A 19,613-nucleotide genomic window follows, 5' to 3' on the forward strand; every position below is an offset into this window, starting at 1 on the left:
ATAAAGTAGGTTATGATGGTACTACCCACCTCCTACATAGAACTTCACTTTCTATCAGGAAAGAGACAAAAGAACCTTTGAGAATTAAAATCACTTCTACTTCATTTCCCCAGTGTTCCTTTCAGGTGGAATTTGGAAACTGAGGTTGAACAATAACTAAGGTCTAAAAATTTGCAAACTTCCTCTGAAAACCAACCCATTCATAAGTTGTCCTCTTCACTCATAAAAGAGAGAAAGCCACAAAGTATTTTATGAAATTTCAGAAACAGAACACATTCTTAAGACATGCCCAGGAAAAGTGGCAGTTCCAATACGCCTCCTCTTTGATTCTTCTTTAAGTAAGAAAATACATACATTATGAATGCTATAAAGGCACAGTTTCTGGGAGCAGGTTTTTGGTTTTTTTGTGTTTTTGTTAAACGGATAAACTTGTGTCTTAATTGTTCATATTGATTTTTCAGAAAATTAAGAGTTAGAGCTCGCTCTCAAAACTAGGAGCGAAGATCAAAGAATGTATAACAAACTATTTACTCAGATAGATTAATGAATTTAATAAGAATGACCTCTAAAACATCAATAGAATCAAGGCCTCAAGGCTGAGATGTAGTTAGCCCAGCTCTGGGGACAGGTTTACCAAGTGTCAATACAATAAGAGTATCACTCTTTAAAATTTAGTAACAATCTCACTGATGTCATTGAGACCACCTGTGCAAAAATTATGGTAGTAAGAAAAATCTGACATAGGAAATTTGTGACAGTGAAAGAAATCTAACCTAACAGATTCCATCTGGCTTCTAATCTCCAAGCTGTCCTTGTTCGTTCCTGGGTGTAGGCCAAGCTAACTCTGGGAAGAAGACAGCTTAAAGTTTACCTTTGAGACTCCGGCGTTTGAATTGCGCTTCCGCCATCTTTCCAGCCTCAGTCGGACGGGCGCGGAGATGCTTCTGGAAGGAACGCCGCGATGGCTGCGCAGGGAGAGCCCCAGGTCCAGTTCAAACTTGTATTGGTTGGTGATGGTGGTACTGGAAAAACGACCTTCGTGAAACGTCGTTTGACTGGTGAATTTGAGAAGTATGTAGCCACCTTGGGTGTTGAGGTTCATCCCCTAGTGTTCCACACCAACAGAGGACCTATTAAATTCAATGTATGGGGGACAGCCGGCCAGGAGAAATTCGGCGGAGAGATGGCTATTATATCCAAGCCCAGTGTGCCATCATAATGTTTGACGTAACATCAAGAGTTATTTACAAGAATGTGCCTAACTGGCATAGAGATCTGGTATGAGTGTGTGAAAACATCCCCATTGTGTTGTGTGGCAACAAAGTGGATATTAAGGACAGGAAAGTGAAGGCGAAATCCATTGTCTTCCACGGAAAGAAGAATCTTCAGTACTACGACATTTCTGCCAAAAGTAACTACAACTTTGAAAAGCCCTTCCTCTGGCTTGCTAGGAAGCTCATTGGAGACCCTAACTTGGAATTTGTTGCCATGCCTGCTCTTGCCCCACCAGAAGTTGTCATGGACCCAGCTTTGGCAGCACAGTATGAGCATGACTTAGAGGTTGCTCAGACAATTGCTCTCCCAGATGAGGATGATGACCTGTGAGAATGGAGCTGGAGCCCAGCGTCAGAAGTCTAGTTTTATAGGCAGCTGTCCTGTGATGTCAGCGGTGCAGCGTGTGTGCCACCTCATTATTATCTAGCTAAGCGGAACATGTGCTTCATCTGTGGGATGCTGAAGGAGACGAGTGGGCTTCGGAGTGAATGGCAGTTTAAAAAATACCTTCATTGTTTGGACCTGCATATTTAGCTGTTTTGGAACGCAGCTGATAAATCCTTGAGTTTCAAATATAAGACTGCTACAGTCACATCACAATATTCAGGGGTGAAATCTTGTTTGTTACTGTCATTCCCATTCCTTTTCGTTTAGAATCAGAATAAAGTTGTATTTCAAATATCTAAAAAAAAAAAAAAAAAGTTTACCTTTGAGACAGAGATAATAATAGCCCCTCCTCAAAGCAAAACCCTCCTGGCCTAAGGGCCAGATCACCTCTATAAAGCTAACAATTGGCCACTAGATTAGAAATTATTGTTTAGGAGTCATAACAGCCAGAGGCCACAAGATTCCTAACCTCCCCAATTGCTTCTATACATAACATCACTATTATAAAACCTAAGATTGATGTTTGAGGTGTTTTTCAGACCTTGTAGTCTGATGGACTAGCTAGAACCACCCAGACTGGTAATCTGGCATAACTAGTTCTTTAGTCTCACTTGGGAACAGAAGACAGCAAGAAAAACCAGCTTTGACCCCATACAATTTCATCCTCAACCTAATCAATCAGCATTTCCCATTCCCTAACCCCTCCCTGCCTGCCAAACTGTCTTTAAAATACCTTAGCCTCTGAATTTTTTAGGAGGCTGGTTTTAGTACTCCAGTCTATCATTTAGCCTCCTTTACATTTAATAAACTCTTTCTCTATTGCAATTCCACTGTCCTGACAAATCAGCTCTATCTGGGCAGCGAGCAAGATGAAACTGTCATGTGGTTACGTTATTGAAATCCTTAGTATTTTAACTTTTTTTTTTTTTTTTTTTTTTTTTTTTGAGGGAGAGTCTCACTTTGTCATCCAGCCTGGAGTGAAGATCATGGCTCACTGCAGCCTCAACTTCCCAGGCTCAAGTAATTCCCCCACCCCAGTCTCCTGAGTAGCTGAGACAACAAGGCAAGCACCACCATGCTGCTAATTTATTTTTTGTAGAGACAGGGTCTCTTTGTGTTACCCAGGCTGATCTCGAACTCGCATGAGCCACCAAGCCTGACCTTAAGTTAGCTTTTCAAGCAGTTGCTTTTGCAGATGAGAATAGAAGATTCATTTATATGAAACTATGGACAAGAATCATTAGTGAAATCTCCACGTCCATCATCCATCTATCCTTTATTATTTTATTTATTCTCCAAAGTTATTGGCGAGTGTCATGTACCATCCTAGGCACTGAGAATATGTCACTAAAAAAGATGTACTCAAAGATATTCACAGTTCAGGCCGGGCATGGTAAATCATGCCTGTAATCTCAATACATGGGGAGGTTGAGGTGCATGGATCTCTTGAGCTCAGGGATTTGCGATCAGCCTGGGCAGCATGGTGAAATCCCATCTCTACACAAAATACAATAAATTAGCTGGGTGTGGTGGCATGCCTCTGTAGTCCCAGCTACTTGGGAGGCTGAGGTTGGAGGACCACTTCAGCCTGGGAGGTGGAGGTTGCAGTGAGTCGAGATCACACCACTGCACTCCAGCCTGGGTGGTGGAGTGAGACTCCATCTCAAAAAAAGTTCACAGTCCAATTAGCAAAACATTTGCAAAATAATAAATACAATATTGTGTTTTAAATAATATTTTTAAAGTATAAATAGCTTACAAAGTGACACAAAAGAATAACTTCTACTACAAAGAAGGAAAGGCAGAAGAGATTATGTGAAAAACATTTAAGCAGAGAACTATAGCAAAGTTATCGAAAATGATGTCATTCCTCTTACCTTGAATCTTTACCAAAAATAACTGAATATTACCATTACCTATTAGAACTTCAGCTCAAAGAGATTCATTAACTTGCCTGAAGTTGCTTAGTGACTAGAAGTAGTATCAGATTTTGAATCCAAAATGTTCTGTTCCCAAATCCCGTGCTCTTTATTTTTTTTAAATTTATTTTATTAGTTTTGGGGGTATAGGTAGCTTTTGGTTACATGGATAAGCTCTCTAGTGGTTATTTCCGAGTTTCGAGTGCTCCCATCACCCCAGCAGTGTGCACTGTACACAATGTGTCATCTCACTGTCACTTCCCTCCCAACCTTCCCCTGCCATCCCCAAACTCCATTATATCTTTTTTAAAAATTTTTTTTGAGATAGAGTCTCACTCTGTTGCCCAGGCTAGAGTGCAGTGGCATGACCTCGGCTCACCACAACCTCAGTTTCCCAGGTTCAAACGATTCTTCTGCCTTAGCCTCCCGAGTAGCTGGGACTACAGGTGCATGCCACCACACAGGCTAATTTTTTTTTTGTATTTTTAGTAGAGACAGAGTTTTACCATATTGGCCAGGCTAGTCTCAAACTCCTGACCTCATGATTTGCCTGTCTCAGCCCCTCAAAGTGCTGGGATTACAGGCATAAGCCACTGCACCCAGCCTCTATTATATCATTCTTATGCCTTTGCATCCTCATAGCTTAGCTCCCATTTATAAGTGATGAGAACATACTATATTTGGTTTTCCATTCCCAAGTTACTTCCCTTAGAATAATGGCCTCTAGCTCCATCCAAGTTGCTGCAAAGGCTATTATTTCATTCATTTTTGTGGCTGAGTAGTATTCCATGGTGCATATATATATAGAGAGAGCACATTTTCTTTATCCACTCATTGGTTGATGGGCATTTAGGTTGGTTCCATACTTTTGCAAATTTTAATTGTGCTGCTATAAACATACATATGCATGTCTCTTCCAAATAATGACTTCTTTTCCTTTGGGTAGATACCCAGTAGTGGGATTGTGGATTGAATAGTAGTTCTGTTTTTAGTTCCTTAAGGAACCTCCATACTGTTTTCCATAGTGGTTGTACTAGTTTACATTCCCACCAACAGTGTAAAAGTGTTCCCTTTTCACCCCATGCTCTTCTATATGATACCATTTGTAGCATGCCTCCTTGTCAGTGAGTCTGCCATGAAGATTTTTCTCCTCTCCTCTACTAACTTGTTTTTATACCACTGTTATTCAAGATATTTCTTCCTGTTTTGGACACTCATTGTATTAACTTGTTCAATGAGCTATAGAACCTTAGAGTTGGAAGAGATATTTGAAGCCATCTAGTAATTAACACCCAACAGAAAACAAAGAAGAGAACGGAGACATGACTTGAGAAAGATCCTAAAGTTAGTCAGTTGCAGAGTAGCTCCAGAACTACCTTCTCCAGCCATGTCCACTTACGGCTGAGCTGTCACTTCTCTGAGTATCATAATGTCTGGTGCCTATCTCTAATGGATACTTTGTTTTAGAGAAAGAACTGGCTTTCTTCTTTTTTTGCTTCAAAAAAAAAGTGCTAAGTACGTGGAGGTAGGTAGCTTAGAGGGCAGGAGATGAAAGGCAAAAACAAAATAAATAACTCTATTTAGACTTAAGAAATGCAAAGGGTTTTGAGTATGAAAAAATGAAAGGAGAATCAAGAAATCGGAGCATTCAAGCTGGAGCCCCAAATTGTCAAGGCCAGAAGGCATTCTCAGAAGCATAATTGGCATTTTAATTTAGTTGTGTGGCTGCAAGTTGTATACTCTGTCTTCTTAAACTTTCAGAAAAACCTACCATGTATCCATCAATGTCTTGTAGAATGGAAATGAAAGGGAAAAAAATTACATTTCTGAATTTATTTTGTCAAATAAAAAACAAATCCAGATTTAGCAAGGAGAGACTATATTCTAAAGGACATGGCAAGGAGGGAGCTTGGGGTTTCAAGGGGGACAATGACAATAGAGAGAACTCTGACCATTGAATCTGTAAGAATCTCTGGAATTAGGCAAAAAGATGTTTCTTTTATTTTGTTTTTTTGAGACAGAATTTTGCTCTGTCACTCAGGCTGGAGTGCAATGGCACGATCTCGGCTCACTGCAACCTCCACCTCTTGAGTTCCAGCGATTCTCCTGCCTCAGCCTCCCGAGTAGCTGGGACTACAGGAGTGTGCTGCCACACCCGGCTAATTTTTGTATTTTTAGTAGAAATGGGGTTTTGCCATGTTGGCCAGGCTGGTCTTGAACTCCTGACCTCGGATGATCCTCCCGCCTCGGCCTCCCAAAATGCTGGGATTACAGGTATGAGTCGCCACACCCCACCAAAGATGTTTCTTTTATAGTGAGGAATAAACAAACAAACACGGCTAGAAAGAACCAGGTGTGGGGAAGTGGGATGGAAGGGTAGCCTGATGAGCTAGTGGATACAGGCATGTTTGACCATAAGGCTGGGCTACTCTTAGAAGGAGCTACATGCTGGCTCAAACTGAGAGTGAGTCAATGTTCAGGGCCCGAGGGAAGGAGAGAAGCTTAACCAAAATTTGATAAACCAGCATTTTATTCTGATTGAGACAAGCAGTTCCGCTAACTATGAGGTGAAGACTGGAAATTTGAAAGACTACATCTGGCCTTATCACAGGAAAACAGGGCAGGCATCCTTGAGTCTTATCTAAATCATTTGGGGAAGGGTAGCTCTTTGCAGTAAGCAGTTTCCTGGAACACAAAGGGTTTCAGAAACTACTCTTCTCCAGGAATATAGGGATGAGGCAAGATTCAACACTGTCAACTTGGGGCAAGAAGGAAATAGCTGTGAGAAGTGACATGGGAGTCAGATAAGAGACCTGTGGAAGTAAGAATTGAAAGTCACCAAGATGATACCTGAAGCCTCCAGAAATGCATAGAAATCTTGTACAAGCTTTGTGGATTAAACAATCAGGGTTGGTCCTCTTCCATTATAATAATTAACATGTGTCTGCCTCCATGCCAACACTAGACGGTAAGCTCCTACAGGACAGATTGTCTTCTCTCTCTGTATCCATAGCACCTGACACCAAACAAGTGCCAAAAACCAAACTTGTGTTTCTAGTGCCCTGTCCTTAATTCACGTCATTATTATAGGGAAAGCACACAGGTTTTTCTTAACCAAAGTAAAGCTGAACTTACTCTGTGGATGCATAATATAGCCATGGGAAGGAGCACCCGAGACGACAAGCCCAGCACCAGGTAACGTAGGTAGCGGACGGGCGGACACTGATTCCTCTACTGCGGGGGAAGCAGGAAGAGCTAAGAACTAACAGGAGTCAGCAGTGGAGCAAACGAGAGGAATTGCAAAAGCACCTGGTGTGAATAAGCCATGAATAAATGGAGACGTGAAAGTCAGGGACCCAGCTGTAGGACACAATGCATTTATTAACAATGGATAGGCAAGGCTTATGTTTTTTAAGCTCGTGTTAGTGGGACAGCTGATGACTCACTCATATTGTTGTTGAGATTTTAGTCAGTTAATTCTTTCCTTCCAAAGTACTAAGTAAAACAATTTTTAGTGACATGGTGTCAATTGTTAATGAACAACAAGCTAGGTGGTCGACATCTGGGTGTTTGAGGAAACTCCACCGTTGCCTGCATCAACACAATCGGTTTCACATGGGTGGGTGTCCACCATTAGATCTAGCCTGGCCACCTGGTCTTAAACACACATTTACCCACTTCGTGGAGATTTGTTGTAAAGACATGACAAAAAGTGCTTCACATCATTATTACCCAGACATAAGAGTGAGTATGCTCTCACGAGGGGACTGTATTATGACTGGGGTATGCTTTGCAGTGTTCAGTAAGCTCTAGTTAGTCTGTTAGAAGATAACACTAAGGTGAATTCAAACCTCCTGTTGTCATTATCTAAGTCAAGGCACAGCTGGAGGCCTCCAAAGCCCTGCCTTGTCTTTCTTATTCCCTACTGTTTGCAGGAGGAGAGCTATAGAGGAGGAGAGAAGAGGCGCAAAAGGATATTCTAATTTGAGAGGAAAGCCCACAAAGAAAATGTGATAAAGCATCAAAGGCTATATATAAGGTACAAAAAAATAAATAAAAGCAAGGGAAGAATTCATGCATTCAGAAAAACGAGGAGCAGAACAGAAGGTAGAGGAAGTACAGGAATAGAAAGAAGGGGAGAACAAAAATGCCACTAGCCACTTGGGCAATTTCTTTTTCCTGAAGCTTGTTATGGGGACAAAATAATTCTCCATTACTTAGTTCATAATATGAAGACCTTGGAAAGGGACAAGAAAAGAGACTGGAACTAGCCTGGAGGGGGCTTATGAAATCTGTTTGAGAAGAGAGTGCCCACACAAGAGTGCAGGGAGATCCCATGCACCAGAAGGAGGCGGTAGTGGATCCATCTCCCTGCAGACAGTCTGCTCTGGAAGGAAGAGAAAGCCCTGAGGTACCAGCCCACATGTGTTCCAATGGTAGCACTGGGAGAGCAAGTAGAACTCATAGACATGTGGTCATGCTAAATTCTGTTACCTATATCTAGAAGCAGATGGGGACACAGGAAAAATGAGCAAAGTGGAAATGAAGCAATGGAAATTAAGTAGATTCCAACAATTAGAAATATGTCAAAAAATGGTCAGAGGCAAGTGTACCAAGCAGGGAACAAACCATTTATTCCACATTGGGTAGCTATATTGCTAACTGGTAATTTTTAAAGTGTTACTATGGCTTTGGAGAACTAGGAGTCCTTGATATTGTTCTTAATTTCAAAAGATATTTCGTCTTGTGCCTATGCTTTTGTTGGTGCCTCAGATCTCTGTTGGAAGCTGTAACAGCACAAATATAGTGTAAAGCAAAAATAAAATTCTAGGGTCTGTTTTCTGTACTGTGATGTTATATCAGAGTCAGGCCTTACCAATGGACTGAATGAAACCTCTTCTTGGCCAAGAGGACCCAAAGAAACCTGAAAAACTAGTTCAGGCCATGATGGGAATGTGGGGTGGGACATGCCTCATTATACTGTCCTGTGTTTGGAGTTCAGGCACAACTGACCAGCATTAACATAATTTAGAGATCCTAAGACTGGCAGAACAGACTGTTCATAGCAATAAGATACTAACTCCAACCTGACTCTGATGTAACATCACATGACAGAAAATAGTCCCTAAAAGGAAATCAAAGTATTTTACTCCAAAATATATTTCTTTGACATATTTTGAAATGTTTCTCCAAAGCTGTCTCTTGTTGGGGAAATTTGCATTCTGTATAGAATCCCCTTTCCTTATTAGGTCTCTCTAGGGTCTGACACATTTGATAAGACACATTCACATCTATTCTCTTTGAAGCCTGCTACCTGGAGGCTTCATCTACATGACAAGACCCATGACTTCCACAACCCTGCCCCTTACCTTAACTAAAACTGACTTCAACTCTTCAGGGAGAGCATAACCCTTTCAATCAACTGCCAATCAGGAAATCTTTACATCCATCTATGATCTGGAAGCTCCCGCTTCCAGATGTCCCATCTTTCCAGGCTGAACTAATGTACACCTTACATGTATTGATTTATGTCTTTGCCTGTAACTTCTGTCTCCCTAAAACGTATAAAATCAAGTTGTAACCCAACCACCTTGATCTCTTGTTCTCAGAACTCCCTGAGGCTGTGTCATGGGTCATGATCCTTAACCTTGGCAAAATAAACTTCTAAAATGATTGAGACCTGTCTCAGATAGTTTTTACTTTACAATAGAAAACTTGAGCATTTTCAATCACAATGGTCAGTTATAAATTGCTCAAAAGCAAATATTTCAGAAATTTTTTTTCTTTTCTTACAAATATACTTTTAGATTAAGTAAATGGAATACGTGATTTGTGTTTGGAACTTATTTAAAATACTTCATGATATCAACCTTATAAAATAAATGATGTGTTTTGAGAAGAACTGTGACAGAACCCAACTTATAATTCTCTGTTAGAAATACTATCACTAGTATTATTCAATACTATATATGATTAATTCTAAGTTGCACTTTTTAAAATATTGTTAACATCTTTGGAACCAAGATGCGTCTTGCAATCAATGTGACAAGAAATTATAATATTTTAGTAATTGGTGACTTTTTTTACTTTCTAAATGTCCATGGATTAATGGCATGCTTTAGAGAGGATGGCTGGAGTCTTCAAATTAATGAAGATATATGTGTTGTTACTTCTTCCCAAATGTGCCTTTCAGTCAAATCTTTACCTGTGAATTACAGATTTTGCCTGTGAATAAGGAAAGGGAGCCCTCATTTAATAAGCCATATGATTCTCCTCCAACATCTCATGTTCCATGAGCTTCATGCATACCACAGTTTTGCTCATTTCCTTGCTCACCTGGATTACTTCTTCAACCTTCTTGCTCGTCTCTCTTTCTTCAGTGAAACCAAAGATAGGGCCATATATAATTCTGCAACTGAAAAAACAATCATGCCCTAATGGTAGACTAGGGCTGGGGGTTGAGAGAAATGAAGATTGGCTGCTAGTGGGTGCAGATGTCTTTCGGGTATGATAAAAATGCTATAAAATTGACTGTGGAGATGATAGTCCGACTCTGTGAATATGATAAAAACTATTTAATGAAAACTTTAAATGGGTGAATTGCGTGGTATGTGGATTATGTCTCGATAAATCTGTTATACATTTAGTCTTAAAAAGTAATTATTATTTCCTATCTCTTAATATTTTCTGGATTAAATACAAATTTTTATGATGTTCTTCTAAGAGAAGGAAATGAAAGTACTGGTTAAGAGCTCAGTGACTGGAGGTGGGGGAAGAAAGATGGCCAAATAAAAGCCTCCACTGATCGTCCTCTCCACAGGAAAACCAAATTTAACAACTATCTACACAGAAAGCAATTTCATAGGAACCAAAAATCAGGTGAGCAATAACAGTACCTGGTTTTAACTTGATATCACCAAAAGAGGCAACAAAAAAGGCAGCAAAGACAGTCTTGTATCACTGACGCCACCTCTACACCATTCTCTGGCAGCAGCTTTGTGGCTTGAAGACTCTGTACAGTCAGCTGAGGGAGAGCTCAGTGATTTTGGAATTTTGCATTGGAATTCAATCCTACTCAAACTATTCTGAAAAATAGAGGAGGAGGGAGTACTTCCAAACTTTTTCTACAAGGCCAGTATTACCCTGACACCAAAACCGGAAAAAAATACATAAAAAAAACATAGAACTACAGACCAATATCCCCAAGGAACATTGATGCAAAAATCCTCAACAAAATACTAGCAAACTAAATTCAATGACACATTAAAAAGATCATTCATCATGACCAAGTGATATTTACCTCAGGGATGCAAGGATGGGTTGAGATAAACATACCAATCAATGTGATACATCTTATCAACAGAATGAAGTATAAAAACTATGTGATCACTTTAGTTAATGCTGAAAAAGCATTTGATAAAATTCAATATCCCATCATGATAAAAATACTCTAAAAACTGGTTATAGAAGGAACATATATCAACATAATAAAAGCCATATATGACAGACCCATGGCTAGCATCATACTGAATGGGGAAAAACTGAAAGCCTTTCCTCTAAGATCTGAAACACAGAAAGGATGCCCACTTTCACCACTGTTATTCAGCATTGTACTGGAAGTCCTTACTAGAGCAATCAGACTAGAGAAATTAATAAAGGGCATTCAAATTGGAAAGGAAGAGTCAAATTATCTCTGTTTGCAGATACAATGATCTTATATTTGGAGAAACACTAAAGACTCCAAGAAAAACTATTCAAATTGATAAACAAATTTATTAAAGTGGCGGGATATAAAATCAACATACAAAACTCAGTAGCATTTTTTTTTTTGAGGTGGAATCTTTCTCTGTAGTGCAGGGGCACGATCTCAGCTCACTGCAACCTCTATCTCCCGGGTTCAAGTGATTCTCATGCCTCAGCCTCCTGAGTAGCTGGGATTGCAGATGCCCACCACCACACTTGGTTACATTTTGTATTTTTAGTAGAGATGGGGCATTGCCATGTTGGGCAGGCTGGTCTCGAACTCCTGACCTCAAGTGATCCACCCACCTCGGCCTCCCAAAATGATGGGATTACAGGTGTGAGCCACTGTGCCTGGCCCTCAATAGCATTTTTTTGTGCCAACAGTAAGCAATATGAAAAAGAAAATTTAAAAAAATCCTATTTATAATAGCTATAGATAAATACCTAGTAATGAACTTAATGAAAGAAGTGAAAGATCTCTACAATGAAAACTATAAAACATTGAAGAAATCAATTGAAGAGGACACTGAAAATGGAAAGATGGTCCGTGTTCATGGATTGGAGGGATCAATATTGTTAAAATATCCCTACCTACCCAAAGCAATCTATAGATTCAATGCAATCTCTATCAAAATACCAAAAGTCATTCTTCACAGAAATAGAAAAAGCAATCCTAAAATTTACATGGAGCCACAAAAGACCCAGAATGGCCCAATCTATCCTAAGCAAAAAGAATAAAACTGGAGAAATCACATTACCTGACTTTAAATTACATTACAGAACTATAGTAACCAAAACAGCATGGTATTGGCATAAAAACAGACACATGGACCATGGAACAGAATAGAGAACCCAGAAACAAATCCAAACACCTACAGCAAACTCATTTTTGGCAAAGGTGCCAAGAAGGATAGTCATTTCAATAAATGGTGCTGGGAAACTGGATATTGATACACAGAAAAATGAAACTTGACCCCTATCTGTTGCCGAATACAAAAATCAAATCAAAATGACTTAAAAACTTAAATCTAAGACCTCACACTATGAAACTATGACAAGAAAACATTGGGGAAAATCTTTAGGGCATTGGACTGGGTAAAGATTTCTTGAGTAATATCCCACAAGCTCAGGAAACCAAAGCAAAAATGGGCAAATGGGATTGCATCAAGTTAAAAAGCTTCTGCACTACAAAGGAAACAATCAATAAAGCGAAGAGACTTTATGACAAGGGATTAATAACCAGAATATATCAGGAGCTCAAAAAATTCTATAGGAAAAAGAATCTAATAATCTGATTAACAAATGGGCAAAATATCTGAATAGACATTTCCTAACATAAGACATACAAATGACAAATAGGTATATTAAAAGGTGCTCAACACTATTGATCATCAGAGAAATGCAAATCAAAATTACAATCAGGTATCATCTCACCCCAGTTAAAATGGCTTCTATCTATAAAACAGGCAATAACAAATGATGGCCAGGATGTGGAGAAAGGGCATCCTTATACACTGTTGATGAGAATGTAAATTAGTACAACCACCATTTGAGAACAGTTTGGAGGTTCCCCAAAACTAAAAGTAGACCTACCATGTAATCCAGCAATCCTACTGCTAGGTATATATACCTAATAGAAAGGAAATCAGTATATTGAAGAGATATCTACACTCCTATGTTTATTGCTGCACTGTTTATCATAGCCAAGGTTTGGAAGCAACGTGTTTCTCAACAAATGAATGGATAAAGAATGTGGTTCCTGTACACTATTCAGCCACAAAAAAGAATGAGATCCTACCATCTGCAACAACATGGATGGAAGTGGAGATCATTCTGTTTAGTGAAATAAGCCAGGCACAGAAAGAAAAAACTTCATTTTCACTTATCTGTGACAGATAAAAATTAAAGCAATTGAATTCATGGAGATAGAGAGTAGAAGGATGGTTGTCAGAGGCTGTGAAGGGTAGTGAAGAGAGGGAAAGGGGCGGGGGTGGTTAATGGATACAAAAATAGAAAGAATAAACAAGTCCTAGTATTTGATAGCACAACAGCGTTACTATAATCAATAATAATTTACTTGTACATTAAAAATAACTAAAAGAGTATAATTGGATTGTCTGTAACACAGAGGATAAATGCTTGAGGTGATGGACACCCCGTTTAGTGTGATGTGATTATTACACATTACATGCCTGTATTAAACTCTCTTATGTACCCCATCAATATATGTATCTACCTTGCACTCACAAAAGTTAAAATAAAAAATAACTTAGTGACTAACATAAAAACTGAATTTGAATACCATTTACAATTTATAATACCCTGAGCAAATTACTTATCTTGTGCTTCAGTTTCCTCCATTACAAAATGTAGAAATTAATAGCACTTTACTCATTAATTAATAAAGATCAAGTCATATAATGCATGCAACAATGTTCTGAACTGAACTGTGTCCCACCAAAATTCATATGTTGAAACCCTAAACTCCACTCTGACTATATTTGAAGATATGGCCTTGGGGAGGTATTTAGGGATAAATGAGGTCAAAAGCATAGGGTTCTAATGCAATGGAATTGGTGGCTTTATAAAAGGAGGAAAGACATCAGGGAGCTCTCTTATTTGCGGGTACCAGGGAAAGACCATGTGAGGACACAGTGAGAAGGTGGCTATCTGCAAGCCAGAAAAGAGCCCTCACCAGAAACCCGATTTGTTAACACCTTCGTCATGAACATCTGACTTCCAGTACTGCGAGAAAATAAGTTTTTGTTGATTAAGGCACCCAATTTGTGTGTGTGTGTTTTTTCTTTTCCTTTTTTTTTTTTTTATAGTAGCTGGAGCTGAGTAATATAAACAGATTTAGCATAGTTTCCACAATCTAGAAGCTGCTCAAAAAATGTTAGTAATATTAATAACGTTACAGGACTCCACCACTTACCCAAAGTTAGTCTTTGGGTTACGGGTTTCCTTAGTATCATGCCTTCTGTGGTCACCAGAAAGATGTTACAGGAGAGGGGTCCCAATCCAGATCCCAAGACAGGGTTCTTAAATCTCGTGCAAGAAATCAGAGTGAGTCCACAGTGCAAAACGAAAGCAAGCTTTTTAAGAAAGTAAAGAAGTGAAAGAATAGCTACGCCATAGAAAGAGCAGCCCTGAGGACTGCTGGCTGCCCATTTTTACGGTTATTTCTTGATGATACGCTAAACAAGGGGTGGATTATTCATGCCTCTCCTTTTTAGATCATACAGGGTAACTTCCTGACGTTGCCATGGCATTTATAAACTCTCATGGCGCTGGTGGGAGTGTAGCAGTGAAGACAACCAGAGGTCACTCTCGTCGCCATCTTGGTTTTAGTGGGTTTTGGCCAGCTCCTTTACCGCAAACTGTTTTATCTGCAAGGTCTTTATGACCTGTATTTTGTGCCGACCTCCTATCTCATCCTGTGACTTAGAATGCCTTAACCGTCTGGGAATGCAGCCCAGAACGTTTCAGCCGTGTTTTACCCAGCCCCTATTCAAGATGGAGTTGCTCTGGTTCACATGCCTCTGACAATAACAAAACATGCATACATATATACACACACAATAAGATTCTACAGTTGTATAGTTTTCAAAAATAATTTCCCAAGGATCTTTTCAGTCAGGTTCTAACTTGTCTTCCCAGCCTGGTCTCCTGACAGCTTCCTCCGCATTATATGTACAAAGGGTCCACATCTCTGAAACTGCCATACATTTTCAGAAGCCCATGAGTCTGTTCACATTGTTTCCACGTAGGGAAACACCATGCCTGCATTCTCTATATGACAAACTCAAATCTACCCATTAGGCCCCAACTCAAGTTTCATTTCTGGGAAATATTTCTTTGACATTTCTAGTGATAATTAATAAACTCCTGCCTTTTGCTCCCATTTCCTACAACATGACTAAAATGATACTTAACAGATATCCAGTAATCACAGCTCAAATGCTTTCTTTCTGTGGAGAGATGCTTATGTAAATGTACAAAAAACCAAGTGTAACAGCTGGGAGTGCTAGTATTGTTGCCCAGTGGAGGAGTCAGGCCCAGCCTAAAGGCATTCTAATTTGGATTAAAAACAAAACAATGTGGCCAGACACAGTGGCTCATGCCTGTAATCTCAGCACTTTGGGAGGCCGAGGTGGATGGATTACCTTAAATCAGGAGTTCAAGACCAGCCTGGCCAATATGGTGAAACCTCATCTCTACTAAAATTACAAAAATTAGCCGGGCGTGGTGCCGTGGACTTGTAGTCCCAGCTACTCAGGAGGCTGAGGCAGGAGAATCGCTTGAACCCTGGAGGCAGAGGTTGCAGTAAGCTGAGATCATGCCACTGCACTGCAGCCTGGGTGACAGAGAAAGACTCTGTCTCAAAAAAAAAAAAAAAACCAAAAACCCAAAAACAACAATAAAAAAACAATGTGCTGGTGGAAAAAAAAGAAACAAAAAAACCACAGGATGGATTCAGATGGTAGCCTACCAGTTCACATCCTCAATTCCATAGCGTCCCTCTTTTTGTTAGATTAAGAACTTTTGTGAGTAGACACTGTCTTTTATCTTCAGTGCTTTACCCAATGTCTGAAAAGCAGCCATTATTGAATGAATGAATGAATGAATGAATGAATAATTAAAGCAATGTGCCCTTCTTTTTAATCAAAATCAAAACAATTGAACTAGCCAAGAATCCTATGATTGAAGCAAAACAAGGTGGTGTGGTAGCTCAAGAGACAAACTCATTTTGGGCAGATGCTTTCGGAGAGTTGCATGGCCCACCACTGACACTATGTGCTTTCATCCAGCCCACAAATATGTCAGTCACGCTTTAGTGAAAGAGACAGATGTGAAATAGTCTATATGAAAACTATTATCACAAATACCAATTTCATTTGGAAAAATACGGTGATCTTCTAAAAAGACTTACTAGCATTTTCCAAAGTACCTGGTAAGGTACCTGAACCAGATAGGAAGAGTTCTCTGTCCTTCCTTCTATAGTCTGAGAAGTTCTGAGTTTGTCCATTTTACTTGTTTATGATGAAAGGAAAGGAGAAGAAAAGGAAAAGGAAAAAGAAGAAAAAGGAAAGTGAAATCTTCAAGCCAAGGAGAGACCTTGGAAGAAATCAACCTGCTAGCACCTTAGTCTTGGACATCCAGCCTCCAGAACTGTAAAAAATATATAGCAGCCTAAACTGACTGATAGAGCAACTATTGCAGTAAGTGAAAAACGATGAAAAAGCTCATCCATTTTTCAAATAGTCACTAAAAAGTAAAGGGATAACTTTGAAACCTGGATTTGAATTTCAGTGCTTATGAAATGGACAGCATTGGCCCACTTCATTTTATCATATTTATTCTCTTATTAACTAGAGAGACATAAGTTAAATTTGACACTGATCCTACCACTAAGGGTTCTCCTTATTTCTCTTTTAAATTCTTTTTCAATAATTTAAAAAATTAAGGGAAAAAAGAATTAGTTGACTGTTTCAGAGTCAGTTTACAATCTGGTCCAATCTCCAAACAAAGCCAAGAAGCCCGTCTACATACAGTTTGTCTGCAAAGGGTGACTCCATCTCTGCTTGAATGGATGATGGCATTCTTCCTGCAGTTCTACATTGGAGAACTCTAAGTATTTACCTCTCTAAACTGATTGGATACCTGATCTCTTGCAAATTCCATTGATCAATCTCCGTTGTATACTCCGCAACAACAGAGAATGAGGCCGTTCCACCTATTTTGTGACAGTCCTTAGAGTACCTAATGACATCTTTTGTGGTTATGCCCCAGATCTTTCCGCAGGCTACTTTTCCCTGATTCATTCTGCTGCTCTTCAGTTGACATGTTTCTAGAACCCTCACCATTCTTCCTATATATATTCCTTGTTTTGTTTTCCCTTTCAAGTATGAAACTGCAAATGGAAGTTTCCCCCAGAATATTGTTATAATGTCCTTATATAAACAATTTAAAAATGGCTTTTAGTACACTAAAAATTACTACAGAAATTTTATAGAAATATGATCATCACTGTATGCAATTCATTAATAGAATCTGATAGTAATTATAGAATAGGGTAGCCTAGCTTTATATATTTTAGAGAAGATACAAAAAGAAATTTGGCATATTTATTTTTAATCATTTCCTTCAGGCATTTCTTCTTTTTGTGCTTTCATCTTTTTCCTTTCAACTCTTAAATTATGTTAGTTCATGTATCATTTACATATATAACTTACAGTAGATATTTTCTGTTTTGCCTTGTGAAGATTCCCTGATGTTCTTAGGCTTTAATACTATACTTTCAAATCTATGGTTGTGGAGTATAAATTAGATTGTTTGCATATCAGAGTAATTTTGTTGTATTCTTAACCTCATTCAAGGAGTCAGTTGTAAAAGAAAGTAACCTGGTTGACTACTACAATTTTACAAAATTAAAAAAAATGATTACCTAAACAATGCCTCAGGTAGCATCGTTTTAAAACTCAATTAAAAGGCTGCAATTAGACAAAATTGGTGATAATTTTTACATAGTCTTATCTATTCCTAGAAACTTAACTACTATCGTCTTATGAGTGAAATCTTCCTAAAGTACTCTAAGTGACTATGGCTTCCATGCTAAATAATTGCTCAATAATAAATAAATAAATAAATAATTGCTCAATAAATATAAACAATTCTATTGATCTTTTCAAAGAATCATTTTTATAGACTTGTTCCTTTTCTCCATCATTCGTTTTGTCTTTCAGTGATTTATGTACTTATATTTACTATTGCTTTTTTTGTAATTTCCTTAGGTTTTATTTATCATTTCCTCTAGCTTCTTGAAATGGAAACTTAAGTCATTTTTCTCATTTCCTCTTACTTATTTAAGACCATGCACTTCCCTTAAGCACTGATTTAGATGCATTGCATGTTTTGATAGGTCTTATCTTCATTCTAGTTTAGTGAAAATTTTCTAATCATCATTTTGATTTTTTATTGATTCATGATATTATTTCATATCCATGTAGTTGCAATTTTTAAAGTTATATATATTAGTTGTTTATTTTTCATTCAATTCCATTGTGGTCAGAGAATATACTATGAATAATTTATGGTGCAGACTCTTGTCAATTTTTGCATATGTTCCACAGGCACTTGAAAAGAATTTTGTTTTGTTTTGTTTTGAAACTGAGTCTTGCTCTTTTTGCCCAGGCTGGAGTGCAATGGTGTGATCTCAGCTCACTGAAACCTCCGCCTCTTGGGTTCAAGGGATTCTCCTGCCTCAGCCTCCTGAGTAGCTGGGATTACAGGTGCCAACCACCACGCTCAGCTGACTTTTTTGTATTTTTTAATAAAGATGGGGTTTCACCATGTTAGCCAGGTTAGTCTCGAACTCCTGACCTCAGGTGATCCACCTGCCTTGGCCTCCCAAAGTGCTGGGATTACAGGCATGAGCCACCACACCCGGCCGGCACTTGAAAAGAATTTTAATTTTATCACTATTGTGATCTGCCTTCCATATATGTCAATTAGGTCATGTTTGTTAATTTCATTGTTCAGATCTTCTACATCATCACTAATTATCTTTCAGCTTGTTCTAGCAGCAGTTGAATGAACTGTATTAAAGCCTTCTGTTATGCTAGTGGAATTGTGTATTTTTTATTCACTTCTGTCAATTTTATTTGTTTTATATCATTTGCAGTTATAATATTTAGTATATGTACACTTTTAAAATTCTCATATCTTTCTGTTGGAGTGAATATTTTATCATTATTGTTGGTAGCAATTCTATCTCCTTTAGTCTGATATTATTATAGCTACAGTAGCTTTCTTTTCATTAATGTTTTCATAATATAGCTTCTTCCATGCTTTTACTTCCAATTATTTTGGGGTGTGTGTGTGTGTGTGTGTGTGTGTATGTGTGTGTGTGTGTGTGTGTATATATATATATGTGTGTGTGTATATATATATATATATTTTTTTTTGTCGTAAGTTTTTGTAGAGACAGGATCTCACTATGTTGCCCCGACTTGTCTTGAACTGCTGGGCTCAAGTGATCTCCTCACTTTGGCCTCCCAAAGTGTTGAGATTACAAGCATAAGCAACCACACCCAGCCCCTGGGTTACATTTCTTGTGGTAGCATATAGTTGCTTTTTTTTTTAAATTGTATTCACTCTGACAAGTTAAATTTCCTTTAGATCAAAATTTTTTATTTCTTTTTTCACTTCTGTGAATTAGTTAGTTGTACATTCTTTTTCACCATTCTATTTTTAATTAGAGATCAGAGCATGCATCATTGATTTCCT

General features: G+C 38.5%; 1 pseudogene; it reads left to right on the forward strand.

Annotated features, from left to right (window-relative positions):
* Positions 1-880: 880 nt before the first annotated feature.
* On the forward strand, positions 881-1,757 carry LOC103218749 (GTP-binding nuclear protein Ran-like; annotated as a pseudogene).
* The last annotated feature ends 17,856 nt before the right edge of the window (positions 1,758-19,613 follow it).

Source organism: Chlorocebus sabaeus, chromosome 11 (genome assembly GCF_047675955.1).
Source record: "Chlorocebus sabaeus isolate Y175 chromosome 11, mChlSab1.0.hap1, whole genome shotgun sequence".
In the NCBI taxonomy this organism is placed as follows: Eukaryota; Metazoa; Chordata; class Mammalia; order Primates; family Cercopithecidae; genus Chlorocebus; species Chlorocebus sabaeus.